This window comes from Macrobrachium nipponense, chromosome 1 (assembly GCF_015104395.2).
Source record: "Macrobrachium nipponense isolate FS-2020 chromosome 1, ASM1510439v2, whole genome shotgun sequence".
Taxonomy (NCBI): domain Eukaryota; kingdom Metazoa; phylum Arthropoda; class Malacostraca; order Decapoda; family Palaemonidae; genus Macrobrachium; species Macrobrachium nipponense.
Window position 1 is genome coordinate 41,643,545 of NC_087200.1, and position 8,991 is coordinate 41,652,535.

Consider the following 8,991-nt stretch of genomic DNA (forward strand, 5'->3'; position numbering starts at 1 on the left):
GAAATCTCCCCAGTTGTATCATTAATAAATCTAGTGGTAATAGTAGTAATTGTAAGAATACTTATAATTAAAAAGATAAAGGGGATACTGACAGAAATTAAAAAGAATGAACAATGATTTACAGTTTACGTTAACATTATTATTTTTACTTGATAATAATTTGATATGGCTCGATGATAATTTTATATGCTTACATTTTTTCTCCACTAATGGAGAAAGTTTTTTTTCGAATTATGCCCATTATTACCAATTGTTGCCAATTTAATTATTGTTATGTCCATTGATTAAACATTGAGGACAATGTATTGATGTAATGATATTTAGGAAAATAGCACAGATATAAAAAGAGAGAAAAAGAGAGAGGAATCCACTGATAGTCAGATGGGTAGAGAGAGAGAGAGAGAGAGAGAGAGAGAGAGAGAGAGAGAGAGAGAGAGAGAGAGAGAGAGAATTGTACCGGAAGTGTTTCTCATAATAACCCAAACAAGTGGAGTGTTTATCAAACTGGCGGCCATTGAATAAATGCATTCGTTGCTTTGTGATAACATTATCAGATTAACCTTTCACCTTCCACCAGAACCAAGACATTTCTGGTGACATCATTAGTCACACCCGTCTAGGGAGGTGTTAGAATTAATTTCCGCCCAAAACCGGTGGGACAATGGACGTAATTAAGCAATGAAAGCTTCCAGAAGACAACAACAAGAAAAAGACCTTCCCACTTTTAGGAGGAACATCACTTTGGAGGATGCCTACTGAGAAGCAGAGAAAGCAGAAGAGGGAGAGGAGAAGAGCTTCCAGAAGGTGAGGCGGTGAGCCTCTCAAAGCCGTGGGGAAGAAAGGTTCAAACATTCAGATTTCACCTCTAAAAAAAACTAAACTTGTAAATTAGTAATGTACATTTTTACATAGTGTGAATGAAGTAAGAAGAACAAAGTCATTGTGTCTTTCTAAGTATCCCGAGACTACAATAATCCAGAGAATCTACAAATCTATAATAATATAAAAAGACTACTTTACATTGGTGGCATACAATACAAATAAGATAAAAAGGAATAGGTATAAAACTAGTCCTTGCATTTGTGACAGCTGAAAGAAAGCAATAAAAAGTAACGGCATGACACTATTCCGTGATATCAATGACAGATCATAGCAACATTCAGATCTATGTTTTTGGTTACTTCCAAAGATAAATAATATCAATATTTTAACAAGTGGTCGAGTTCTTTTGTGGGTGGTTTTCCAGCTACCTCATCATCAAAGCTTCAGTAGATGAAAATAGTTTGGAGGGTTAAAGGAAATTCTTCCTAAGTTCCATGACCTGGAAAAGCTGTGATTTGGAAACGTGCCTTGGCATACGTGATGATAAAGTAGGAAAATACTTCTTAAATTGTCGATCTTTTTTCACCCTCAACTGGAATATATATATATATATATATATATATATATATATATATATATATATATATATATATATATATATATATATATATATATATATATATATATATATATCACATTACCGTGATTCATATACATATATCGAGCTACAAATGTCCTTTAATATCTAATGCGCTCTACCTCGGAAGTAATATATTTTCATATATGTTTAACCGAAGGGGATTTTTTTTTTGTTTTTTTCTTTTAGGCGATAATAGAATTGCCGGCCGACGGGCACGAACCATCGACATCTTCAATTCCAGGACCAGCAGTGAAGCCTTAGCCCACCCCGCCACTAAGGCTTCACTGCCAGTCCTGGAATTGAAGATGTCGATGGTTCATGCGTGTCGGCCGGCAATTCTATTATCGCCTAAAACATTCCCCTTCGGTTAAACATATATGAAAATATATTAATTCCGAGGTAGAGCGAATTAGCTATTAAAGGACATTTGTAGCTCGAGAGAGAGAGAGAGAGAGAGAGAGAGAGAGAGATATATATATATATATATATATATATATATATATATATATATATACATTTATATATATATATATATATATATATATATATATATATATATATATATATATGTATATATATATATACATATAGATATATATATATATATATATATATATATATGTATATATATATATATATATATATATATATATATATATATATATATATATATATATATATATTTACTATATATATAATATATATATATGTATATATATATATATATGTGTGTATATATATATATATATATATATAAATTTTAATTATATATATATATATTTATATCTCTATATCTATATATATTACAAATTAAAAGAATGATCTATGAACAAAATATAACGAACTAATGTTGAAATAATTTTCAATTGTAAGTCCGAATTCTATTGACAGTTTCCTGTGCATCATTATATTTATTCATTTTTTCAATCCTTTATTGTTTATTCATTATTTGAATTCATTTAAATACCAGAAAAATATGTCTTGAAGCGACGTAACTAAACAGAACATTACAAATGATTAAAATTAGACACCAAATTTTCTGAGAATCTGAGGACCAGGAATTCAGGGTCTTGCGCACCAAATAACGTTGATTGAGGATATCCTATTGCTCATTTGAGCCTGACTCCTACGAAGAACTTCAAAGTGGTCTGCTTCATCAGCTTCTGATAGTCCCGAGCAAAACATGAAGTCTTTAAAATGTGCATTGAATCGTATTTTTCTCCTTTACAAATTCCTAAATGTTATTACACATGCAAAAGCTTTCGTTTTATTGTTTCGAATCTGAGTGAATATCACCAAGTATGGAATAGCAAGGTGAGAAATAATTCATATAAAAGTAAAAAACTTTCGGAATAAATTTAATTTGTTTAGCTATGTACTATACTGTGCTTTATATTATGTGATAAAGATAAGCTGCGTCTCAACAACCTTTTACAGCAAACACAAGTGATTTTGAAGATCAATAGATAACAATTTCACTAGGAAGTTTCTGTCGGTTGTGATAAATGATATGTAAATTCTCATAACTTATTTTGACATAAGAACGTCTCATGACCTATTTTCTTATGCAATTTATGGGAGGTTGCACTAGAAACAAAAGGAGGCAGAGACCTCCAATAATAAAACGTCAAAATATTAAGAATACAACAGGGATACCCTTAATAATATTTTGTATTTAGAAAAGATTGATATTTGAAGAAAGATGGAATGAATATTAAGGGATGCGTAATACGCTTTATATTTATCAGGAAAATTGAAAGACAGGTAACGACACATTCAAGATAAAACTAAACTCATCAGTTGGTAAAGTATAACCCAAAGCATTTCTGATCATATGCTTCACCCCTGAAACGACCTTCAAAATAACTACACTGGAAATCCAGTAATTCGTCCTCTTTGATAAAATAAAACAACTAATTGATACTAAAGCAGTCCTCCTACAGAGGCTTTTTTTCTTTTCTCTTTTCTTTATTTTACCAGACGCTAAATTTCCTGCAAAGAAAAACCTTTCCAGGGTGACCAAGAATTCGAAAGAATTAATTTTCTCGCTGGATTTACTTGTTTAAGCTCGGATATTTAGGTTATTCGGTAACTTTCATACAATATTAGTCTGTGTGGTGGGGGAAAGTTTAGAATTCAAGCTACAAGGAAGAAGACACACATCACTTCATATACGTATATGCTCTCCAGTCATGGGAAAGAAATGAAAATGGAAGTAATGACAGGGTTGGGCATCAGGGCTTATAGGATTTACAGTCCCGAGTTCTTGAATGAAGAGCTGGAATACCCGAGAGTGAGTTTTAGGAGATTAGGATACCCTAAGTATTAGTGGGAACGAGCACATATTAAGGCAAGAGAAACATTTTGGGGAGAGGCAAAGGATAGAAGAGGAACATTTCTAAGGTAAGAAAATAATTACAATCACGGATAGCAACACTATTACCCCCACCATACTCCTGGAGCCAGAAAATTACCTGCTTGATTTACTTAGAGGGCCACTCGGACATCTTTTTAGCGAGGCCAATCATCCAGAAACCGGAGAGTTATCGTATTATTCAGGGTTTTTGTTGGCTTTGATGAAATCAAAATAACTTTTCATTTTTAAATATTTGTGGAAAGTAGGCGAATAGATGGAACATTTAATGTTTTTACATTCTGGTTAGGTGCACATTAGGCAAGTTTTTAAAATTAGTTGGAAAACTTGTTCACTTATTTTAACCCGTGTCTAGCAATCAATAAAAGAAATTTGAAGCGGATCAACAAACTGAGGCAAACGAGATAAATGTGCGGTAATTTGTATTCTTAGGGAGGACAATAAGGATGCGCCAAATTAATCAATTCAGTTTATTCTGTTCTCGACTCAAATATTGGTCATGTAACATTTTGTGAAACCTAATTTTTTTCTTCTTTTTTTTAGTGAAGAATGTCCGACTCTGGCGCACCAAATAAAAAATTAAGAGCATCACCGTCACCATCTTCAAGTCGTTCTTACCAAAAATCTAATGATAGATATGAAAAATTCACAATATATCTTTAGGGTCATTATCTTCATGATGTTTAAAGTCTTTTGTTAATGCATTAATGGTAATCGACAGAGGGCTTGTACTGAACACACCACAAAGGTGGATACATACCGGGTTAAAACCCTTGGGGGCCACTCACTACCTATGGAAAATAAATGTAACTTTTTTCTGTGACTTATTTCTGTGAATTTTTTACCTGTGACATTTTTACCTGGGTTCCTACCAGCACAGAGAATAACAGGGCACGTATCACTGAAGCAGCGGACGTGAGAAGGGATGTAGTTGTCGAAAGACTGGAGCAAGTGGACAGAGGCAAAATCTTATATCATGTTACTAAGAATGTTATATAAACAGTTTGCCCTTAAGAAAACACTGTATAAACTCAAGCAGTTGAGCAAACACTCTGCAGATATTGTTGCTCATTCCCCAAAGATAGCTCTGCCTCGCTCAACAAAGGAGTACACGTTCTACGGTAGATTCTCAGGAAACCACATCTCTGCCAGCTAATATTAACAAGTTTTTTTTTTCTTTACAAAATGTGTCATTTGTGGGAATTCAATACACAACAACGTATATGATAAATGGATGATTTCTGAAAAACGACGAGCTGAATCATTCCTTAAGGCAGCCATGATACTTCAGGATGACGCGTTTACCCGAACTTCCGACATGCAAGATGCAAATGTTATATTTGGAGCAGATCTTTACTGTCTTCGCCAGCGTATCCGTAACTACACCAGGAAAGGAGAGAAAGCAGCAACTGAATCATCATCAATGCCAACTGGTCAGCCGAAGTATATCTTTAAAAATTTTTATAAGATTTAGAACCAGGCTTGAACATGGGTAGATGCTATAACCTTGCTTATATTTCCAAGTGCTGTAGTAATGGTCAGACTCATTTTTGAGTACACAAATAGGGATGTGAAAATTACCTAACTACCTAACCTACCATTGTTTAAACTATAGAATTTTTCTTCGTCCTTTTGGTGCCTTTCTTGTAACTCAGTTTTCTTACTTTGAGGCGTTAGGTTGGTTTTAATGTTTATTTTACGATTTTAATATCGGTATTTCAACATTAATGATTTTTACTGAGTCGTACGTATTGATTTTATTGTTATTACGTTTGAATTTTTACCCTGATGGTGAATCCATGCTTTGAAACATTGGCTGGAAGTTAAGTTGAAACAGGCATCACCTCCGTTTTTGTAATCCTATTTGTACTATATATATATATATATATATATATATATATATATATATATTTATATATATAATATATATATATATATATATAAATAAAGGTTTTTACAACGAAGGAAAAAATTGAAAAGCGAGATAGCCGAGTACTTTCGGTCTTGTGGTCGGAACAAGACTGAAAGTACTCGGCTATCTCGCTTTTTCATTTTTTCCTTCGTGATAAAAACCTTTATTTATACATAGCATCACGTTTTATATATTTCGTGATTAAGTTATTCATATATATATACATATATATATATATATATATATATATATATATATATATATATATATGTATCTATATATATATATATATATATATATATATATATATATATATATATATATATATATATATATATATATATATATATTAGTACAAATAGGAGGACAAAAAAGGAGGTGATGCCTGTTTCAACTTAACTTCCAGCCAATGTTTCAAAGCATGGATTCACCATCTGGCCAAAATACAACAGTAACAACAATTAAAATCAATGCGTAAGGCTGTAATAATCATTAGTGTTAAAATATAGATATTAGAATCGTAAGATAAAAGTTAAAACCAGCCTAACGCATCAAAGTAAGAAAATAGAGTGACCAAGAATGGCACCAAAACGAAGACGAAACATCTTATGCATTAAACAGAGGGGTAGAAGATTACTGACTTCCAATGGAACCAGTTGTTAGATGGTTAACGACTTAAGGATATGGAGAGAAGTTCCATCAGCAGCTTGCTCTAAGATTTCAAAATTGTCATAAGAAATAAAAGATTTATAATATATATATATATATATATATATATATATATATGTATATATATATATATATATATATATATATATATATATATATATATATATATATATATATATATATATATATATATATATATATATATATATATATATATATATATATATATATATATATATATATATATATATATATATGTGTGTGTGTGTGTGTGTGTTTGTGTGTGTGTGTGTGAGTGAGTGTGTGTGTGTGTATGTATATATTGTGACGAAGCGCAAAAAAATCTGGTTATTACACTAGCCAAAAATAAAATTCAAAGTTACTTAGTTACCTCACACAGCCAGGCACTTGAACCTTTATAACATAAAATATAACTGGGTACTCTAATAGGCAACAATGATCCCTTAAAAACCTAGGTAAACATGCAAGAAATCAGGCTGAAGTTCATTAAAACTAGAGTGAGGTATTCATATAGACTGAAGTTAATTAAAGGGCACCGCTTCCAACAAAAACTTTAAAAGCCTATGTATTTCCCCTGTCCTAACTCACTTCAAGAAAATCGAAGGAAGCAGCACAATCTATCACTGAGCCTATACATACGTACATTAAATCCTATCATTGGTTGTGAATAAGTGAAACACTTAAAAACATTCAATATAAAAATCTATTTTTAATTCCAAATTATTATGTGGAAATCACAATAATAAGAAAATTTACATTACTTGAAAACAAAACAAAAATTAATTAAGTCTTGAATGAACTATTAGACAAAATTAAACCAAAATTAATTCATCAAGAAATTAATTAAGTAAGAAATTAAATTGGTTAAGTAAAATTCAAGCTGTTAAGAAATAATTAAGATTTGAAAAGAACAAATTGTGAATGCAAAAATATGAAAACACACAATGTATAACTGTATCAAATTCACCACCAAAATGTGAACAAACTAAGAAATGGTAACACAGATTTTAAAAAAACTCACTTGAAAAAAACCACCACAATGTCCACAAATTTGAAATATGAAAAATGTTAAATAAATTCTCTTAAATATTTAAGGTATTTCAAGTATTTTAAATGCACTTAAAACTGTACTAACTTCACTTTACCTTTTTGCCAAATTTTAACCAAAAGATACCTTTCAATATATCTTCAGTTGAACACTCTATAGGTCCCATTATGAGATACACACTTTTACACAATGTCTGTTCAGATTCCATAAATAACTATTACTATATAGAAATTCGATCAACACTGAGAGTGACTAATTATAATAATATATTATATTACCATGAAAATTAAATTCCTGGGGAGAGAGAGAGAGAGAGAGAGAGAGAGAGAGAGAGAGAGAGAGAGAGAGAGAGAGAGAGAGAGAGAGATAGAGAGAGAGAGAGATTTCTGTGAAACTTCTCATCACTTCACTCAATTCACCACTTTGCTCAACATTCAGATGTTTTAGTTTATCCTCCAAACTTTCTAAAATTGAAAAATTATTCATCTTGCTTTCAGCTCCCAATTCGTAGCCATCGAATTCTTCAGTAAATGAGGTTGTCTGTGTTACTGAAACAGTTTAAACCTGGATATGTGCGATGGGTCGTGTGCGACCCGAGGCGTTTAAAATAACATGTATTTTTCCCATAAATTACCGCCTGTGTCGAATCTGGGTGTGATCGACCTGCAAGTGGTCACTCATCTACAAGCCACGGTCATGTGCAGAGCTGCATACGTCTGCCTCAAGTGGTTCCCCCTTTTCTGAGAATCGCTCGGGTCAAGATCAACCCACACACACCTTTAACAAGTAGGTGATAAAAAAGCAAAGTTCTTACGGAACCATTTCTCAATGAACAGTGTGCATAGTCATGTGTCTTTGTTGTGTTGGAAAGTCTGAATGGATGGTGTGTCTACGTCGTGCGTGACCTTGGGAGTGGCTGAGATGCCATATATCGCCATATGGTCTATTTTCATTCAAGTGACAATTTCTGTTTTTTTTGCAAAAAGCAAAGTTATTAGGTAAACTCGCATATTGAACAGTGTTCAAGCTAGTAGTGTTTTGTAATATTGGAATATGTTAAAAGATGATGTATCTATCATATGAATGCCTTTGATATTGGCTGACCTTCTGTAATATGTGCATATGGTCCATTCCCCTTCGAGTGCCAATTTCTGTTTTTTTTCTCTCTTTTTTTTCTTTTTTTTCTGCAAAAAGCAAATTTATTAGGTAAACCTCGCATATTGAACAGTATTCATGCTAGTAGAGTTTTGTAATGTTGGAATATGTCGGAGAATGATGTATCTATCATATGAATAGCTTTGTTATTGGCTGACATGCCCTAATATGGCCATATGGTCCATTCCCCTTCAAGTGCTGATTTCTGTTTTTTTTCCGCAAAAAGCAAAGTTATTACGTACTCAATTCATGTAGGACAGTGTGCATAAGAGCTAATTAGTATGATTTTGTATCATTTGAATATGCGGAAGGATGGTTGTGTATCATGTGCGTGACTTTGGAAGTGGTTG